The following is a 21,491-nucleotide window of genomic DNA, read 5'->3' on the forward strand; positions in this document are numbered from 1 at the left end:
GTCTTTTTAAAATTCTATATGAATTTTTGGAGAGTTTGTTCTAGATCTGTGAAGTATTCCCTTGGTATCTTAATGGGGATTACATTGAATCTTTAGATTGCTTTGGGTAGTATGGACATTTTAATGATGTTGATTCTACCAATCCATGTACATGGTATACTCTTCCATTTGTTTATGTCTTCCTATATCTCTTTATTCGATGTCCTGTAGTTTTCCAAGTACAAGTATTTTACCTCCTTAGTTAAGTTTATTCCTAGGTATTTTTTTTTGTGTGTGTGTGTGTACAATGGTAAATGGGATTTTTGTTTTGTTTTGTTTATCTTTCTGTGAGTTCATTATTAGTGTATAAAAAAAGCCATAGATTTCTAGGTGTTAATTTTGTATCCTGCTGCACTGCCAAATTCATTTATTAAGTCTAGTAGTTTTTTTGATGGAGTCTTTAGGGTTTTCTATGTACAGTATGATATCATCTGCGAATAATGACAGTTTTACTTCTTCTTTTCCAATTTGGATGCCTTTTATTTCTTCTTCTTGTCTGATCCCTATGGCTAGCACTTCCAGTACTTTATCAAACAAGAGTGGTAAAAGTGGGCATCCCTGTCTTGTTCCTGTTCTTAGGGGAAATGGTTTTAGCTTTTGCCCATTGAGTATGATGTTGGCTGTAGGTTTGTCATATAAGGCTTTTATTATCTTGAGGTATGATTCCTCTATTCCCACTTTGCTGAGAGTTTTTATAAAAAATGGGTGTTGGATTTTGTTGAATACTTTTTCTATATCTTATTGATATGATCATGTGATTTTTGTCTTTCAACTTGTTTATGTGATGTATCATGTTTATTGATTTGTGAATATTGTACCAGCCTGGCATCCCTGGAATAAATCCCACTTGGTCATGGTGTATGATCTTTTTAATATATTGCTGGATGCAATTTACTAATATTTTGTTGAGGATTTTAGTATCTATGTTCATCAGGGATATTGGCCTGTAATTCTCCTTCTTTATACTGTCTTTATCTGGTTTTGGAATTAGGATAATGCTGGCCTCATAAAAAGAGCTTGGAAGTGTTCCTTCCTCTTGAATTTTCTAAAACAGTTTGAGGAGTGGAGGTGTTAGTTCTTCTTTGATGCTTGGTAAAACTCCCCTGTGGAGCCGTCTGAACTGGCCAGCATTGGTGTTTTAAAATGCTTTCTAGGGGATTCTAATATTCAGCCAAAGTTGAACTATAAGCCGACCACAGCAACTCTAGATCCCCTGATTGGCTTACAGGGTGAAAGGTGACCCAGTTCTGCCCAATGAGATTAAGGGGACTTGATGTAAGGGGGCAGTTCTGGTCAACTTTTCTCATTACTTTGTGATCCGCATGTAGGTGACTTTTAGCATCTCCCAATGCCAACATTCTACCGGTTTGAATAGAAAGGGGGATGGAGACCAGGGTTACAAGCTCACATGTCTATATGTAGTTGGAAGTTAGGGTATAAAGGAAGAGGGCGTGGTGGAAACTGTGCCCTGCCTCAAGAAGCAGAGTTTCTAGATGAAAGATTTAAGGATTGTAGCAAGGAAATATTGAACAGCTCACAAACAGCCGGCAGGCTGGCGAACAGGACTTGGGAAACGGGACAGCGACAGGCCATAGAACTAAAACCATGGTCAAAGTCACTCCACAGCACCAAGCCAGGAAGGAAACCGCTGCTGCTGTTGACCTTGGGATCCTACTGCCCCTACAGTCCCTAGAACCTGGGTGTATCTCACACCATTTCTACTGTCATAAAGAATCCCCAGTTCTCTCCTGCACTGGGTTCTTCCTAAAATTAGCACCCCATTTAAAAACCTGGGAGACGGGCCAAATCGGCCAGACCTGGGTCATCAGGTGGGGAGGACCTGGTAGACGGCGTGAATGATGGGAAAGACATCTGCCTCTCATCAGGCCTTCTGAACAGGAGTCTCTCCTGAACGTGGAAGAGGGGAGGCCAGGGGACCACACATGTCCACTGCGCCAGATTCAGCATTGGAGGCGGCCACCAAGTGTTGCCAGATCTTCTGAGTTGTCAAAAGAAACAGGAATGTGGATTTTTTGGTGAAATTCCTATATTTGAAAGTCAACAAGTTAAAAACAACAACAACAAAATCTGTTGGCCCAACAGAACTACCGTAGGATCACTTTTAGTCTCTCAGGGACAGAAGATCAGGCAAAATCCATGGCCATTCCTCCTTACCTTCTGTTTGGATTTTGGACCTGGAGGATTGAGGGCAAATCAAGCTGGTCTCTCCGTATGGATTTGTGACAGGCACACACTTTCCTCTATCATCAGCAGCAGATCTGGAAATGCTTTTTTTTTTTTTTTTTTTTTTTTTTTTTAAATATATTTTATTGATTTTGTACAGAGAGGAAGGGATAGAGATAGAGAGTTAGAAACATCGATGAGAGAGAGTCATCGATCAGTTGCCTCTTGCACACCCCCCACCGGGGATATGCCCGCAACCAAGGTACATGCCCTTGACTGGAATCGAACCCGGGTCCCTTCAGTCCCCAAGCCGACGCTCTATCCATTGAGCTAAACCGGTCCCGGCTGGAAATGCTTTAATAAAACATCAGATCGTGGGGATGGCTGGGTCAGAGGTTACAAACAAAATGACCAGGGAAAGGCATCTGCTCTTGAAATCGACTCGGGAAAAGGGACTCCTGGAGTTCATTCCTATCAGTGTTGGAACAAACTGGGCTTTGGACACAGCACCTACTGCCTTCATTTCTTTTTAAGACTTTTTATAAAAAAATATTTTTACTGATTTTTTACAGAGAGGAAGGGAGAGAGATAGAGAGTTAGAAACATCAATGAGAGAGAAACATCGATCAGCTGCCTCCTGCACACCCCCAACTGGGGGTGTGCCCACAACCAAGGTACATGCCCTTGATCGGAATCGAACCCTGGGCCTTTCAGTCTGCAGGCCGATGCTCTATCCACTGAGCCAAAACGGTTTCAGCTTACGACTTGTTTTAATTTTATTAAATTATTATCTGTGTACATATTTTAACATTGGCCCCCCCTCCAAGACTTGTTTTTATGAGGGGGGGAGGGGTCCGAGGCTATCTTTGGAAGCTGCTGGCAGAAGAAAATCAAACTGGGTCTTTCCCCTGGACATGTCTATCCTGGTGAAGTCATATTTAAATAAAGAGCAGGGACTTGAAGAAGGAAAAAAAATCTCAAAGAGCAATTTGGAGAGTGTGTATAAGGGAAGGGCCATTTTCTTTGGTGACCATGGCACAATCATTGGCTGATAAGGAGTTTATTTAAGCCCTCATGTCTTTTGGGGCACTTGAGTCCTTCAACTATTGTACTTTTTCTTGTCAGAAGTTCCCAAATGCCCCATATGAGGGCTCAAGGAAATCCATTCATCAGTCTCTAACATTTGTTGATTGAAAAACTGATGGCCTGGCTGGCCTGGCTCAGTGGTTGAGCATCGACCTATGAGCCAGGAGGTCACGGTTTGATTTCTGGTCAGGGCGGGAGCCTCTCCCAGCTCTGCATCAGCACTAAAGACCCCTCGGGGGATCTCGGACTGCTAGAGGGCGCAGGTCGGGCTAAGGAGCCCCCTCCCGCCCAGTGCATGAATGTCATGCACTGGGCCTCTAGTAAAAATATATTAAAAAAAAGAAAAACTGACAAATGGTTACTTATTGATTCCTGAATCCGATTCTCTTTAAGCTTGAGATGAAAAGGGTAGCTCATATGAATTTGCTCCATGATACTTGGGCGAAAAAACAAGAACATTTCTTAATTTTTCTATATTAAATATATTTGACTCAGGTCCTCCGCTGATCCTTTCTCAAGCCACGGGAGTCTGGAAATGCAATCTGTGGGGAGTTGGGTTCCTCCCCTTCCCTGGGGTCATTTAAGAATCCTAAGAGGCTGAGGGGGAAAAGGCCGGATAATTTGGAGAAGGGCTTTAGTGCTCAGTTCTTTCTGTAGCTGTTGGAATAGATGCTCCAAATGCAGACTGACACGATCCCTTTGGCGATGGGCAGCTCGTGGTAACAGTGTGCTTTGCCTCTGCGTACCACTCTGCCACCAGAACTGTTGCCACTGCTTCCAGTGGTTCCAACTTAGCCTTCCTGGGGCCTCCTTTAAGTCCTCCCTTCTCCTCCTTACCCCTTACGACTCCCAGGACCGATAGTACTGGCGCCTTTGGGAGCTTCTTAGAAACGCAGAGTCTCTGGACCCCCTCCAGACCTTCTGAATCAAAATTGCACTTCAGGTCTCCAGGCAGTTCGTGTGCACGTGTCAGCGGGTCAGGCCCGGGCACCGCCATACGATGCGGCTCTCACCCACCATCCTGCTCCTCGCTGTGCTCTGCTTCCCTCCTGGCAGGTCTCCAGGGAGCTGGGCCACTCCGCTCACACAGCCCTTCCACCTCCTTCCCCCCCAGGGCCTGGCCTTTTGATAATTCAGCTCCAAACCCCAAAGTTCCAGGCGCCTGAGCTCCCCTGAGGGAGGCAAGCCCAGCACCTCAGGGCTCTGGGAGGCTTAATTGCTTGGGGGTGGGGGTGGGGGTGGGCGTAGTCTTTGTGATGAGTCCAGAGTAGAAAACAAGTCCAGTTAATTTCTCAATTACGTTATTCTGTCACACTAATAACAGGCCCTCCAGGCTGGCAAAATAAAAAAAATAAAAAAAATATTTCTTCTTCTGGTATCTTTCCTGATTCTCTGTGCATTATTGCCCTGGGCTGGACTCTGTGGGGTCATCATGACTGAAAAAGAAGAAAAAGGGTGTTAGGAAGGAGGTGATGGGAGTGTAGCCGCATTCTGCTGGGCTCTGTCTGGTGTAAGTCCAGGCACCGGTCCCACTGCCTTTGGGTCTGTGAGGCTGAAAATGCAGAGACAAAAACACACGGAGCGTGTACCTGTTGTACAGCCCCTGCTAAACAAGGGGCTGCCTGCCCGCCTGCCCTCAGGGAGAGGTAGCGAAGTGAGAAATGGACCTTCGTCTTGGCAAAAGACTGAGGATTCAGTTCGAGGAGAAACAGTAATAAGAAAACGCAGGTTCCCGCCATCGCGTTATAGGGCAGCGTTACACGACTCTGTGCTGTAGAGTAGATGCTACACCAAAGCTGCTCCTCAGAGACATTCCATCTCGCCCGCCAGGCCCCCTACTCTCTCTTTCAAAACATTTGGCCCAGCTTCAGTGACGATGGGATTGTTAAAATGTATATTTTAAATAAATGCGCTGCTGAGAAGTAAAGCAAGAGAGAGCCCTGAAATGGATGAGCCAAGGCTGTCCCAAGTCAATATGGAGGAGAATTTTTAAACTTGAAGGTAGTCCACATGTTTCAAAGACATAAATGGGCAAAATATACTTTAAAAAAACAACAACAAAAAACCTCTTTCAAAATATGAGAAAGTGTATTTTTTTTTTTTTTAAAAGGAGGCCCCTTAAAATTAAATATTGGTCCAAACTGATGGGACTTGGCAGGTAAGCAGGACATTAAAATATCTGGCATCTTCATTAATATGAAGATTGGACAATTGTGTTTTGAAAAAGTCTTGAAACTTAAAGGTCATGTAAAGTACACATTAAAATTTTTTTTCACGAAAGCACGTTTCTTCCTTAAGAGGGGTCTAATTAGAGTTTCCTCAGTTTTGTGGGAGTGGATTATTTTACCCCCTCTGCTGTAATTTTTTCTTAGTCTAAGGGGTATTAGACAAAAACAAATATTCAATATGTCATACTCTGGCAAGTGTCAACTGGAACTGGCTTGTGGAATACGGGTTATCTTCAGTTTGTGCCAACTAATTAAAATGTTTCCTTAATGCTAAATTTAAATAAGTCCTTGGTTTTTATGCAACTTCTAATGTTCTTCTGTTGCTCAGGTGATTTGAAATTATAATTGAGAATACATTTTGCAAAATTAACACATAAAAGGGCATCACTGGAAACATTTTCCATTGCATAATCCCAAATGCCATGGAAGGGGTTGGCGTGTTTGGATAGTCACGGAACTTCATTCCATACATACGTGTGTCAAAATTATCCATCTGCTTAGCGCCAGCAAGGCTTTCAATGGTAAGATCTTGGTGTACCCGACTGCGGAGAACTCGGTGTGATAAGATTTGCAAAATCAAAATCGTGTTATTTCTTTAGAAATAATTAGTGAGATTAGACCATTATTCCAAAATTGCAATATGGCATTATCAGAATAAGAAAAGCAGGTAATTTATTCGTGCCTTCCCACAGTCCTAAGTGACTGCCAGGAAGAAGACCCAGAGGGCTAACGAACTAGAGGTGATATTTCACAGGCTAAGGACCAGCTGAATTTAACGTAACTTTAATATCAATCACGTGAGATTGCACCTTCTCTCTTGAAATTGTAGATGCTAACATTCAAACAATGCCCTCAATAGACTTATACTTGGGGATGTACCTGCATGTATTTAGTGCAAGTACTATAAACCACCTAATACGAGTACTGACCTATAGTTAATACATTTACCATATTTTCTGGTGTATAAGATGACCCCCTAATTTTACAGTTAAAACATAGGTTTAGGCCTATATTCGCTGTATAAGACTACCCCCCACTTCCGAGGCAACACCAGTTCTTTTTTTAATAGACCGCCTCTCTGACTCTGGCCAATCCAAGCAGGCTTTTTATGCATGCAAATTATACATGTTCTGTACCCGAAGCTACACTGTGTTCTAGTAAAAAGCCTATAGTGCCATCCTAGATTTCCAAGTGAGGTGCTTTCTATCCGTCCTCTTTTCTCTGTTCCCTCTGCTGAGAACTGAATTCAGCCCACTGAAAAAGCCCGGTTGACCCCCCCCCCCCCCCCCCCCCCGTTTCAAAAGTCGTCTTATACGCCAGAAAATCCGGTATCTGCTGATTTGTAGCAAAAATAGAATGAGTGCTATTTATCTGGGTAAAGTGATCACTGGCAGATTGTCCGCAAAGGTGGCCACCTAGGGGAAAGCAAGAGGTGAAGTCTCTGTCCTCTCTCCTAAATCTGGGCTGGGCTCTGACTTGCTTTGACCAATAGATGTGGTGGCTGTTCCGTTCTGGGACTTCTAAGCTGAGACTACCAGTTTTAACGTTAATCTGGGGGGGACCACCAACTGCCATGTCAGAAATCCAGGCTGTCCCGCTGGAGAAAGAGGCTGAAAGAAGTGACTCCAAACCCGGCCAACGGCCAGAAAGGAGGACCCCTGACAGCCAGAGAGCAGCTACCTGCTCACACGGTCCTGAGCCCCAGCCGGGGGATGGGGCCCGCCGCCCCTCGGAGCCCTGCGGCTGCTCCTGACCCCCAGCCTCGATAGCCAATAAAGCCATGGTGCCATTGGAGAGGGTGCAGGCTGGGCCGAGGGGCACATCCCCCTGCACAAAGCCCTTACCTGGAGGTGTGTGGCCTGTGATGCAGCAATAGGTAACTGATTCAGATGGATTTTATCCATCTTTAAAATTGGGATTTACAAACTCTTAAAACTTTGTGGAGCCCTAACCGGTTTGGCTCAGAGGATAGAGCGTCGGCCTGTGGACTGAAGGGTCCCAGGTTCGATTCTGGTCAAAGGCATGTACCTTGGTTGCGGGCACATCCCCAGTGGGGGTGTGTGCAGGAGGCAGCTGATCGATGTTTCTCATCGATGTTTCTAACTCTCTCTCCCTCTCCCTTCCTCTCTGTAAGAAATCAATAAAATAGATTGAAGAAAAAAATCTTTGTGGCGGTTGAGAAGAAAAGCCAGGTAGAATATGCTTTAACCAAAGCTGACACAACTAAGGAGAGTTTTAAAAAAGTTCTTCTGAAAAAGCTCATGCTTATAAACCATTTTAGTTGCTGATGTTTCTGTTATGGAGAGTGATTTATTTATAAGTTAGTTAATGTGTAACCTTGATTAGAGCAGTGACAAAAGTCGTCAGTTCAACACTTACCTCATTTTCCCTCGCTATTATGTAGATGAGAAATTCCAAGGAAACCATGAGGGGGATTGGACCACAGTATAGACTGCACCCTCTGCCATAGCATGCCTGGGCTGCCAGTACCTTCCCCAGTAAGTACCCCGACGTACTGGCACAGCAGTAGAAATATTTATATGCATATGTACCTAGATCTCAGTCCCCAGTAAATTGGTCTAGGTCTAAAATAATTTAAATATGACTTGGAATACTAGTACTGAGCTTTTTTTTTTTTTTTTTTTTTTTTTGGCCTTTTTTTGCCTTTTTATTAAATGTATTGGGGTGACACCGGCTAACACAATCACACAGGATTCAGGTGCACAATGCCACAGCACGTCATCCATACACTGTGACATTTGTTCACCACCCAAGTTCACCACTCCTTCCATCACCACTTATGCCCCCTCTGCCCTCCTCTGCCTTCCTCCCACTGAGTTTTTGAAAACAGCCGTGCAGTGTTTTCAAGTTTGCCAGCGTTTTGACAATGGGACATGTGGAAACATTGCGAGAAGTTTTGCCGACCTCAAGTTGTTTTTTATTTTTTTTCCCATCTGCAAGGTTGGTATAGATTTTTTTTTTTTTTGAGAAGAGCAGTTAAATTAGCAGGTTTCATATAGATCAAATACTAGCTATATTTGGTGCCTGTTCACTGGAAAATTACATAAAAGAATAATTAGGAGAGGAGAGGGGGAAAACAGTAAGAAGAGACAAATACAAGGTGTGTGTGTGGTGGTGGGGGGAGTGGTTTATACATGAGGAAAGTATTAGCAAAAGGCATTTTGTTCTATAAGGTAAATGTTTAAGATCAGAGAATAGGAGAGAAGTGGTAAATATATGGACAATGAGAGGAGAACAAAGTGACCTTTTTAAAAACCCGAGGGAAAGATCTAAAAATTAGCCTACTGGGTTTCTATTTTTGGCAATATTTTGGACTAGATCATCTAAAAACTTTCCCACACTGAATCGTCATCTAGAAACGCTAGGTAAAATATAACAAACACCCCGGTAAATGGCAGAACACCGGGACAGGCCTCAAGAGTCGGAAAAGAGGGTGTGACACCAGAGTGGCCAGGCTGGTCTGCATGGGGCGGGGGAGGGGATTATGGTCCCCAAAAACAGGAACAATGCCGGACCTGCAGCCTCCACACACAGACCCTTAAAGAGCCCCACCTTTGGGGTGGGAGAGGGAAAATCTGGGTGATAACAAGGATAACAAAGATAAGTATCTTTCCAATTTGAAGCAAAAATGCCCTGCTGAATTTGTCACAGTACGACTAGACTGGCATAGGTTTGGAGTTCAAATGTATACTGTCGGGGAAACCCCAGGCCGAGAAATTAGCTAACCACAGACTCTGGAAGGACAATCCTTCGGCCTCGTGGTTTCCCCCAGATAAGGATCTCCTCCTTCCAAACGACAAAACACACACCATCCACGGGGAGCGAGAGACCAGAGAAACAGACAGCAAGCTCAGACCGCTGGGTTAGGAGAGATGCGTTTAAAATTGGATTATAACGAGAGCCATGAATAAATTAATACAAACCAGAAAAGAATGACTCTTAAAATGGATGAGGTACTTTTGAAAGAGAAACTAGGACGCCTTTATTTTAGTAAATGATTTTTTTCCCCCTCTCTCTTCTCATTGTCAGTGGAACAAAATATTCAACACGAGACTGCCCCTACCTATTCTGTGTATTAACCAGAAGCAGTGAAATTTCCCCATGAGTCACTCACCCTCACTCATTCAGCAAACATTGGGGCTCCTGCAACGTGCCCCTGACAGCGTTCCGCCCTGGGGGTACAGCAGGGGAAGGAGACAGGCCCAGGGGCGGGGCAGAGAGAGCTGTGGGCAAAACAGTCCCTTAGGTACCAGGGTGATGCCCGGAACCAGGTGAAGGCAGGGAAAGGAAGACCAGGATGGGAGGGGCCGTGGTGGACCCTGAAGGAAATGATGCATCAAACAATGAGTAGAAGGTATCCTGATGATGAGGGAGTAGAGGAGGCTGTCCAGGCAGAGAAGGGAGCGTGCTGGAAGGCCTGCACCCCAGGCAGGCAGGTGCAGGTGAGAGCCTGCAAGACCACAGAGGCCAGTGGGGCGTGGGATGTGCGTGTGTGACGGTCACAACACAAGGCTGAGTGGCTCCAGGGCTGGATGGTGACAAACCTTGTTTGCTAGGCCAAGCATTTTGATTGGGAGTTATTCTGCAGGCATTGGGAAGCTTATGCGTGGAGAGATCTTCCAATTTAGGCTTTGGAATGATCATTCTGGGGACCAGGTGCCAGGTGGTTTACGACACGGTAGACCTGTCATTCCTTAAGGTTGTTGTTAACAGGACTTGAGCTGCAAAAGGAAGTTCCTTTCCTGCCAGGTTTTTTTTGGGGGGGGGGGGGGAGAGAAACACTTGAAACAGTTTTGACCAACATCAGTAAGAGAATAAAACAGCTAAGAGGAAGTGAGAGTGGAAATATACCCACTGAGCATCCCCTACATGGAAAAACCATGAGAAAACTATGTAGAACATGCCCCCATTTTTAAAAGCTAGAAACAAAACCTGAAATTGTCCCTGCATGTGTGTGTGTTCATGTCTGTGTATGCATAGGAAAAATAGTCTATATAATAATATATAATAAAAGAGGAATATGCAAATTGTCTGGGACATTGTAATGTCACTACCACTCAGCAGGCAGCATGCACAGCAGGCATGGGTGGGCGGGGCCTTGCAGCATTAGGGGTGGGGGCGGGGCCGTGCCGGGGTTAGGCAGGCACGCACAGAGGGAGGCCTCTGCCACAGCCTGGCCCAGAGTCCACAAGTCTCCCTCAGCTTTGGCCTACCTTTTTGGGGCAATCCATCGAGGAGCCCTGGATGGGTGGGCGGGGCCTACCTCTTTGGGGTGATGGATCGTGGGGGGTTCTCACACTGAGTCAGGACACAAGCCAGGCTGGGGGATCCCCCTTAACCCCGAGTGCACAAATTTTGTGCACCGGGCCACTAGTATTCACATGGAAAGAAATCTGAAAGAGCTTCCAGACTCTTGTTCTTCGGGTTCCTATTGTGGATAGTTGGAAAAGACAATAACATACTTTATGTTTTCAAATCCATTGCTGATTATCTAGCAGTGTTTCCCAAACTTTTGACATATGTGTACCCCTTCTATAACTTTCGTAACGCTGAGTACCCCTCGTACTCATGAGAACATAGAATTAGGCGCAGCTAAGCACGGTGCAGTGCATATCCCCACCAAACTCCGGCGCAACGCGTACCCCCTCCAAACTCTTCCCGTACCCCTGGGGGTACGCGTACCACACTTTGGGAAACACTGATCTAAGGGCTGGAAAGGAGAAAAGTTTAAAATCATTCCAAGGTCATCATCATGACCCCCTCACTGGAAATTACGCTCCCTTGAAGTAAACCACATGTTTTATTCATCTTTGAGCTTCTCCAGTGCCCGGCATGTAAATGCCCAATAAAAGTTTATTAGGTTTGAGAATGAGAAAATGGGAATTTGGGAATGCCCTATGGGTTGTGTGGGAACTGGCAAGAAATTACTTTTTTGGTTAAATTCAACCAATATTCATTCACCCTTTGTCGTGCGCCACCCTGAGCTGGCACATCATAGGGCGAGGGGAGGCGGTGGTGTTTGGCAGCCTGAAGGCCAAACCTTAGCAACAAACACAGGAGGAGGCTTAGAGAGACGTGGCAAGGGCACCGGCTCTGGAGTCAGGAAGATCAGGGTTTGAAAGAGGACTCTTCCATTTACTGGCTGTTGACCAAAGGCAAATAGCGTAACCTTTTGGGTTTTAGATTCCTTATCTGAACATTGAGGATTATAATAATAGTACTACTTACCTCAGAGATGATTTCGAGAAATAAGATATTTATGTCGAATACTTAGCACAGTGCTTGGGAGAAAGGAAACTCTCGATGTACATGAGATATTATTTAGACAATGTAGAGATCAAATTCAGTGTATCTGGTTGGTGCTACTCATCAGTTACTCTAGAACAGTGGTCGGCAGACTCATCAGTCAACAGAGCCAAATATCACCAGAACAACGATTGAAATTTCTTTGGAGAGCCACATTTTTTAAACTTAAACTTCTTCTAATGCCACTTCTTCAAAATAGACTGGGCCAGGCCATGGTATTTTGTGGAAGAGCCACACTCAAGGTGCCAAAGAACAGCATGTGGCTCGCAAGCCGCAGTTAGCCGACCACAGCTTTAGAATATCTATTTGGTCACTTCGATAGGCAGAATAATGGCCTTCCAAATATGTCCTAATTTCCAGAATTTGTAAATATGTTATCTTCCATGGCATATGGGACTTTGCAGATGTGATAAGTTAAAGACATATATTTTTTACATTTTATTTTCAATTGCAGTTTACATTCAATATTATTTTATATTAGTTCCAGGTGTATTAGTGGTTAGACACTCATATTTTACAAAGTGGTCCCTTGGTATTTCCAGTGCCCACCTGGCCCCATACATAGTTTTTACACTATTATTGACTATATTCCCTGTGCTGGACTTTACATCCCCTAACTACCGATCTGTACTTCTCAATCCCTTTACCATTTTCATCCAACCCCCCAAACCCCCTCCTCTATGGAAGCTGCCAGCCCACTCTCTGTGTCTGTTCCAATTTTGTTTATTCATGTATTTATTTATTTTTTGGATTCCACATGTGAGTGAAATCATATGGGACTTGTCTTTCTCAGACTGACTTATTTCACTTAGCATAGAAACCTCTAGATCCATCCAAGCTGTTGCAAATGGTAAGACTTCACTATTAAAGATCTTGAGATGCAGAGATTATCCTATATTATTAAGCTAGTCCAAATGTAATCACACCTACCCCAGGAAGCCGGGACTGGGAGGGCCAGTTGGGACTTCGAGGGCTGGCAGAGGCCGTTGGGCTTGTGAGGGCCGAGCCCTTTGCACAAACTTTGTGCACTGGGTCTCTTCGTACTGTAATCTATTTGACTATAGTAATAACTAAGTAAATCATTTGTTGAAATTCAAAAAATTAATTGAAATTTGCATTTTTGCACTTTTAGGAACAGTTAGAATCTTTTCATGAAATTAAAGACTTGACAAAATATTCCCAGCACAGTGATCAAACACAGAGACTTTGGAGTTTGACTTTTTGGAGCTTTTTAGCCTCAATTCTGCCATGTGCTGTGTGACCTAAGACAAATCCCCTAACTCTTCTAAATCTTGGCTCTTCTTGCCTATAGAATGGGGATATCAATAATACCTATGTCATAGGAATGATTTGAAAATTAAATGCAATAAAAATAGCAACTAAGGAACTATGGTAAGCACTTTATACACATTATCTTAATGAGCCTTCGTAATTGTAAGCTTTATGAAGAGCATACTCATCACAATCTATAATTTTTATTATTATTTTTTTTTGTTTATTATTTAAAAAATACATCTTTATTGATTTCTGAGAAGAAGGGAGAAGGAGAGAGAGATAGAAACATCAATGATGAGAGATAATCATTCATTGGCTGTCTCCTCTACGCCCCACACTAGGGATTGAGCCTGCAACCCAGAATATGCCCTTAATCAGAATTGAACCCGGGACTCCTCAATCCACAGGCTGCTACTCTATCGACTGAGCCAAACCAGCTAGGGCTAATTGTTTAATTATTAATTGTTTGATAAACATTGGCAAATTTTTGTTAGTACTTTTTTATGGGAATGAAGATGAAACAGAGTGAAAAAAGACAAACTCAGTCTCATTCTGCCTATTTTGAGTTCACATTTGCAATATCCTCTATACTATTGCAGAGTCTTCGCTGTGAAATAAGAAGAAAAAAGTCCCAATTGCAGCAAAATTCTGTTCAAATTTGGTACTTTTTGGCTTAGCACTGTATTTTTTTTTTTATGTGGTAAAATATACTTACCATAAAATTTACTATTTTAACCATTTATAAGTGCAAATCATTGCTTTCAATTCTTTTGGGTGTATACCCTAAAGTGGAATTGCCAGATCATGTGGCATTTCTATGTTTAATTTTTTTTAGGAATCACCATACTGGTTCTCACAGCGGCTATACTGGTTTACTTTCCCACCAACTTCTCCCCATCCTTACCAACACTTGTGGTTCTGCACAAACAATCTTGTGCTGATATGGAAGAGATTCTGTTGCATAGTTGTTTTATAATAGAAATGGAATTTCTGGGTCAAAGGGCACAATCAATGCACACTCTCACCACGAGTATATGGAAGTGCTTGCTGGCCATGTCCTCACCAGCCTTAGCGAATATGGCCCTTTTTAAACTTGCTGTGCTGGTGGGCAAAGAAAATCTCACGGAACACGTTGTACTTTTCTGATTACTGTGGGAGCGTCTTTCTGCATTTTTTAATCGGCTGTCCACGTGGTTTGCTATGATTTAACCAAGTTCTCTGTTGTTGGATGTTTAGCCTGGTGATCGGCCCACTGCGTACATGAGGTGACCCAACAGGAGAGTGAATGAATATGGAAAGCTGTTTGAAATGCGTCCAGTGACAATAAAACGACTGCAGAGATATCAAAAACTGATAACCCTGAGTCATCAAGTGGTTACACTGTGTTTAGGAAGCAGAATAGTGTTTTACAAAGAGTTCTATCAAAAGCGGTTAAAAATACGAAGTCTTGGTGATTTTTAAAAGCTGCCCCTCACTGCACATCAGCCATGCTTCACGCTCGGGTAAGGCTTTTGATACATCATCTCGCGTCACACCCTCCAGCTGGAGCAGGTATCATCTCATTTAATGCTCTGGAAGGAAGGCTTCTGGAGACTTGCCCGAGGTCACAAAGCACAGGGAGAGAGTGGGTAGCTGAGTGCAATCCAGATCTGCCTGGCACCCTCACCCTTCGAAGGCGGCACTGGAGGGAGGTCCTGGGGGCAGCGTGAACCATGCCCACCAGCGTCTGGAGTATCCCGAGGCTTTTGCTGTTCTTGTGCTTGCTTTTCGCTGATCTGGAGTCCATCAACTTTCAGCCAGAGACTTCACCGCAGCTCTGCACGGCGTGTGGGCCGTGATTCACCAGGAAGTGACTCTAGGACCTAGAGTCTAGGTGCTGCTCACACACGGTGTTCGCTGGCACTGAATCACCCCGGGAGGCGGCTCCCCGGGCACCCCCTTCCAATCACCGCATCCAGGAGCGTCTCCCCGGGCACTAGGAGGTCTGTGCCCCCTCACACTGCCTGTCCTCCTATTTGAACAGAGATGCTGCTGCAGGCTCAGGGGCTCCAGCAGGTGACAGTGTGTAGGTAGGATTTAATGACATTATTTTAAAAATTATATTTACTTTTACAGTTATCACCTAGCTGTGGCAAGATAATCTATTTTTCATTGGTGCTAATGAAATAAATTTCCCTTTGAAGATAAACTTACTTCTGTAAAAATCGTGAGTCATTTCACAGAAAATTATAAGCATACGCTGTCACAGGCTGTAAAATGCCGTAATGGGACGAAGCTGTGAGTGAAGGGACCACCTGGAGGACATTTTGGAGACACAGCTTTTCTGGATCCGTGAGAGCTACACAGGCGTCACTAGCTCTTACCTCTTCCTATTCTTCTAACGTGCGGGCACATCACCGTCCAGTGAGGTGCTTGTCAATATGCAGGTGACTAGGACCTTCGCCCCAGAGGGCCCCGGTGAGTCTGTGGTGGGACCTGGAATTTTGCAATTTTTTAAAAAAATGATGTCATCTTTGCCGAAACCAGTTTGGCTCAGTGGATAGAGCATCGGTCTGCGGACTGAAAGGTCCCAGGTTCGATTCCGGTCAGGGGCATGTGCATTGGTTGTGGGCACATCCCCGGTAGGGGGTGTGCAGGAGGCAGCTGATCGATGTTTCTCATCGGTGTTTCTAGCTCTCTATCCCTCTCCCTTCCTCTCTGTGAAAAATCAATAAAATATGTTTTAAAAAATGATGTAATCTTTTTAAAGATATGTTTTTATTGATTTTAGAGAAAGAGGAAGGGAGAGGGACATAGATTGATTAGCTGCTTCCTGCATGCTCCCTACTGGGGATCAAGCCCAAAACCCGGCCTGTGCCCTGACAGGGAATCGAGCTGACTGCCTTTGGGTGCATGGGACGGCGCTCAACCAACTGAGCCAACCGGCCAGGGCTGGGGCTTGGCAGTTTGGATAAACAACCCAGGTGGTCCTGAGACAGCTGGACAGTCATGAGGCACTTACGGGAATTCTGAACCGGGTCTTCCCGGTTTAACCTGGCGTGGCTTTAGAAAACAGACTGGTACGGGGGCTGCATGATGTGAACCCTTCCAGCACCGAGAGCCCTCGCCTTTGGGTTTCCACAGCAGCCGTTCCCAGAGGCGGGATTTCCAGGCAGCACCTTAAGCGCTCTGCACATCCCTGCACAGGTTGAGCCATTCCATCCTCAGGACAGCCCTAGGAGGCAGGTACCACAATTGCCCTCCTTGTCCAGGGGAGGAAGCCCAGGCACCGAGAGACAAAATCACTCCCTCAAGGGCCAGGAGGTGGCGGAGCTGGGATTTGAACCTGGCCACCTGGCTCAGAGCCAGCGTTCTTACCCGCCGCCGCAGTCACCTGCCCTCCCTCAGCTCTGGTGATGAGGGCTCATCATGCCCCCCAGTGCTCCGTCTTGTTGTCGTTCTCCTAGGAAACCAGGCTGTCTGTCACTGGAAAGTCGGTAACATTGGAATTAAACGAATCAATGACTGGGTCTGTCTTTAAAAAAAGCCAACGTTTGTACTTCCAATGGCGAAAACAACAAGTGTTTTAAATTTACCAAGCAAACCAAAAGCGATTTATCTGATTCTGTGCTCAAACGCACAAGGCAGGGGAAAACCTGTGGTCTGTCCCACTCAGAGTTTCTGATTTCCCCCCATTTCATCAAAGAAAAGGAAAGTCCAGAAACTGCAGAAGAGACTTATAAAGGGCTTTCAGGTCCGTTTTTTTTCCCAGACTCAAATGCAAAAAGAAGCTCCACAAACCCAGGGTCTGTGCCTTCGGAAGCCACCGAATTGTGGATGATTTGAGGCTCAGCCAGGATTGAGGTGGCGATCTCACTCTCTCACTACAAGCATTTCTTTTTTTTCTTTATTTTCTTTTCCCCACCCAAGTCGCAGATGGGTGCTGGAGGCTGGACCGGCACAGGCCGCGGGCAGCTGCAGGCAGCTGCAGACAGCTGCGGAGGGCGCTCCGGGCTCCCGCCGGACAGGTGGCCCCGTGGGCGCTGGAGGCAGGTGTGGCTTCGTCTCTGTCCCGGTCACAGCCGCCCGCGGGAAAGGTCTGCACCAGGGTAGCTAGCTGGCTTGGATGTGTCCAGACCACGGGACCGATTTTGTTTTCCTGCCAGCAGATGCCTTTCTGTGCTGCCGAAGAGAGCTCACGAGCGGGAGCACATGGAAAATGCGTGGCCGGGATGTCAGCAACTGCGTCACAGTTGCTCTTTGGAAAGGGGCGATCACTTCGAACAATGCACACGCGCCCGCGTGGCAAGCCATTAAGACTCCAGCCCGGGTAAACAGCACGTGTCCTTTATCAGATCGTCTCCCTGAACTCCCACGCACTGTGGGCTAAAGCCCGTCACGCCAGCGAGACAGACCTGGGGTCACTGTGCGGTGCTCTGAGGTGCTCTAGAAGCTGGTTTTGATAAATCATCTCCAAAAACAAGAGATGATTTATTCATGTTTCTTGCACCTGTCAAGATGAACTGCCGGGCAGCCGGAGGTAGTGCATGCTTATCAGGGTAGATATAGAAAAAAAACAGATAGTTTAGTAAAAAACTAAAAAGACTCTCAACTTGTATGTCGTTTGACCTGTGACATCTGAGGCCAAAAAGGGGCCCTTTCTCTAAGAGGCAGCCTAGAGAGTGGGGAAGAGGGAGGGAGGGCGGGAGTGTCGGCTCTGGGTGCACGTTACAACTGCCTGAGGAGTTTTCCAAAACCCCGAGGGCCGGGTCACACCTCACACCAGCTAAATCAGAATCTCTGCTGGATGAGGACCCGGGCATCACATATAAAAATTTCCCCGGTGATCCCCTGGGCCGCTGAGGCCACAGACCACACCTTAAGGGGGAACTCCATCCCCTTGTGAAGGTCACACAGGGCAGGGTTTTGGGAGACACGGCAGCTCACTGATGGCTCACTACGAAGGATGGAAATGAAGCCGGCATGCAGTTTGCTGGGCTTGCTTCCTCTCTTCCCCATGTTTGCGGACTGTTCTGTGGGTGCTGGTGTGGATGGGGACCAGGCAGGGGCAGCAGAAGAGGGGGATCCCAGGCGAAGGCGGGGCAAGGGGAGCCTCTGCCCCAGGCAGCTGCCGCTTCTTTGTGCTCCTCTGGACGTTGCTGGGGCACCTGCAGGGGTTTGTATTTTTCCTAAGAAATGGGCCACAGAATTTTTTATGTGAAATATCCCGCTTTAGAATTGTTAGCCACACGTTCAAATTCGTTTAAAATTCCAGTGAAACTCAACTGCAGGTCAAATCTGGCCCCGTGGCTGTCTTTTGATTCTCTCTCTCCTCCCTCTCTCCTTTCCACTCTCTCTAATAATCAGTGGGGAAAAAATATCCTTTGATGAGGATTAACAACAAAATAAAAACAAAGCAAAACAAAACAAAAGAGTCAATCATTCCAGAGGGCTGTTGCCTACCATGCTGTTTCCTTCAAAAGGTGCCCAGGTTTCGGGGGGTGGGGGGGCAAGTCTGAGATCCAGAGGACACTCTGCTCCCCAGTGGGGACCCCGGCTGCCTCTGAAGAGCAGGTGCCCTTTCCCAGTTCAGTCAGAGACACCATTTGGGCAAATGCAGAACTTCACAGACAAGACAGCGCGAGGCCCAGCTGGGGTGGCTGTGGTGGAGCGTCGACATTTGAACCAGGAGGTCACGGTTCTATTCCCGGTCAGGGCACATGCCCAGGGTTGCGGGCTCCATCCCCAGTGTGGGCCATACAGGAGGCAGCCGATTAATGATTCTCTCTCATCATTCATGTTTCTCTCTCTCCCCCTTTCCCTTCCTCTCTGAAATAAATAAAAATATAATAATAATTAAAAAAAGCGTGAGAAGGAAGTAAGCAAGCTTGGTTGATGGCATCACTTACTGCCATTTGCAGCTCCTCGGCTGTATGTGTCTGAGTGCTTGGGGCGAGTCACAGTACCAGCCTCTCCCATCCTGAGGGTGCTGTATTTGAAAACTCACAGTGCATCGTTGAGTGCTTAATTTGTAAAGCCAGCATAAATCACAGGACTAAATTGTCCATTACTGTGAGCTCAAATTATCTCGCCATCATGAGCGTGATCTGGTTGTTTTGCTCGCACTGGAAAATTAAGAGCCAAAGAGGCAAAAGGCCAAAAGGAGAACTCAAAAAAAAAAAAAAAAAAAAAAAAAAAAAAAAAAATCAGGTTTCTGATGTTGGAAAAAACGCACAGCGTTAAAGATATAGGAACATTCTATCTGTACTCATCAACTGACTGTTGTTGTTGTTGTTAATCCTCAACTGAGGATATTTTTCCCATTGATTTTTAGAGAGAGTGGGAGTGGGGAGAGAAGGGGAGAGAGAGAGAAACATTGATGTGAGAGAGACACACTGACTGATTGCCTCCCGACCAGGGCTGGGGATTGAACCTGCAACCCAGGTACCTACCCTTGGCCGGGAGTCAAACCTGAGACCCATTGGTGTGCAGACTGACACTCTAACCACTGAACAACACCGGCCAGGGCGATAAAAAGGTATTCTTTAAAAGCCATTTATGTTTTAGGCATCCGTGAGTTAGAACAGAACAATAATAATCCTCTTGCAGCGATGGGAGATTTGGTGGTATCCTGGGCACTAGTATTCACAGATTTTCTTCCCCCTCGAAGAATTAGCAGAAAAGAGGAAGAACAGAGAAAAGAAGTGGGAAAGCAGGATGCTGAGCCCTTCAAGAAGCCAGTGTCAGTTGAGTTTGAGTCCAGGAGTATTGGCCACCCACCTACCTCCTAACCTCCCGTTTTCCAACCTGTATTCCTGTTCACAATGCAACTCAGCCAGCTCATCGCTCAGGGGACGGGATGTGGAATGAGACTTTTCCTGTCCACCCAGAACTTCAGGTAAAGCGTCAAAGGTCAGGGCAGTGGGTAACAGTACTCCTTCCTTCTGTTAAGAGGTGGCCAGACTGGTCCTTTGACCATCAATAACCGCCAACCTCCAGCCTATATAAGGCCAGGTCAAGATTTTATCCAGAGGAGGCTTCTCTGACAGGCCTTTGTAAGGGGGTGGGAGGTGGGGGGCGGGGAACAGGTTTCTTCCCTTCCAACCCCAAGCCAAGGGAGGACGGTCCAAAGCAGAGTCTCTCTCGAGACTGGGAACACAGGGGGGATGGGTGTTTCTGGCATCTCACTGCCGGTTGAAGGGGGTCTGGGGGTGCCCACCACGGCGGTGAGGGAACCTCATAAAGAAAGGTGGGGTACCTCCTGGGTTGTGAATGGAAGAGGGGTGCGCATGAGGTTCCTTAGAATGTGCATTGGGTCCCCATGGAGGTCTCCAGAGATCTGCCTGTTAAAGGGCCCAGGATGGGGGAAGGGCGCCTGACACTCAGAGAGAACTACACCCGTGCTCAGCGGTTCTGAGCTGAGGGGCCCTTTCCCAGTCATGTCTCTGCTCCAGGGCCTCAGCGAGGTGAGCTGGCGGGGAGGCGGGGAGGGACGCACCTGCCCGGCCTGTCCGGAGCAGCAGAGAAGGCATTAAACTGGACGTGAGCAGAACGTTTTGATTGGACTGGAGTGGACTTCTGTTACCTGAATATCAGACTGCCCTTACAATTGAAACAAAACACGACGGGATCTAATGAGATATTGCCAAGTTCAGCCCAGGCGGTGGCCCAGTGACAGTATTTTACTCCCCCCCACCCCCACCCCTGCGGAGACATCAGTCAGAGGTAGTACGCAACAACACAGTTCTCCGTTAGCGCCAGCTCCCCAAGCTGAAAACTGGGGAGGTTCTATTGCTCTGAGGTTCAAACCTCCTTAAGCTCTACCAGCAGCAGCAGATGCAGTGGCCTACAGGGGCCGGGCAGGAAACGGAAATGATGAATGAAGGGGCTGCGTGGGGATGCTGGTGAACGGGAACCTGCGTTCTGGCCACTTGTTCCCCAGGACGGCAGTTCATCCCATTTCCCCAGAAAAGACAAAAAGCTCCATTAAAAAAAATAAAATTGGTTGCATCTCCTGTTTTTGAATTATGGTCAAGAATATTGGTCAGAGTTCTTTATTGCAGATGACACAATCTGCTCCGGGCAGTGTGAGCGGAAGGGCCTTCACAGGGCAGTACTATGGACTTGTGCCCCCCCAATCCATGCAGCGAAGTCCTAGCCCCCAGGGCATATTCAGAGTCTTTCAGAGAAAGATGAGGTCGGAGGGTGAAGCCCCAGGGGGCGGGGCCTTGGGAGGACGGGAAGCCAGGGGAGCCCATCTGCCAGGTGAGGGCAGCGGGGAGGTCCTGCGAACAGCTCGGGAGGAGCGCTCTCACCGGAGCCTGACCGTGCTGGCTCCCTCGGCTCAAGTTTCCAGCCTCACAACCGTGAGGA

Source organism: Pipistrellus kuhlii, unplaced genomic scaffold (assembly GCF_014108245.1).
Source record: "Pipistrellus kuhlii isolate mPipKuh1 unplaced genomic scaffold, mPipKuh1.p scaffold_m20_p_20, whole genome shotgun sequence".
NCBI lineage: Eukaryota > Metazoa > Chordata > Mammalia > Chiroptera > Vespertilionidae > Pipistrellus > Pipistrellus kuhlii.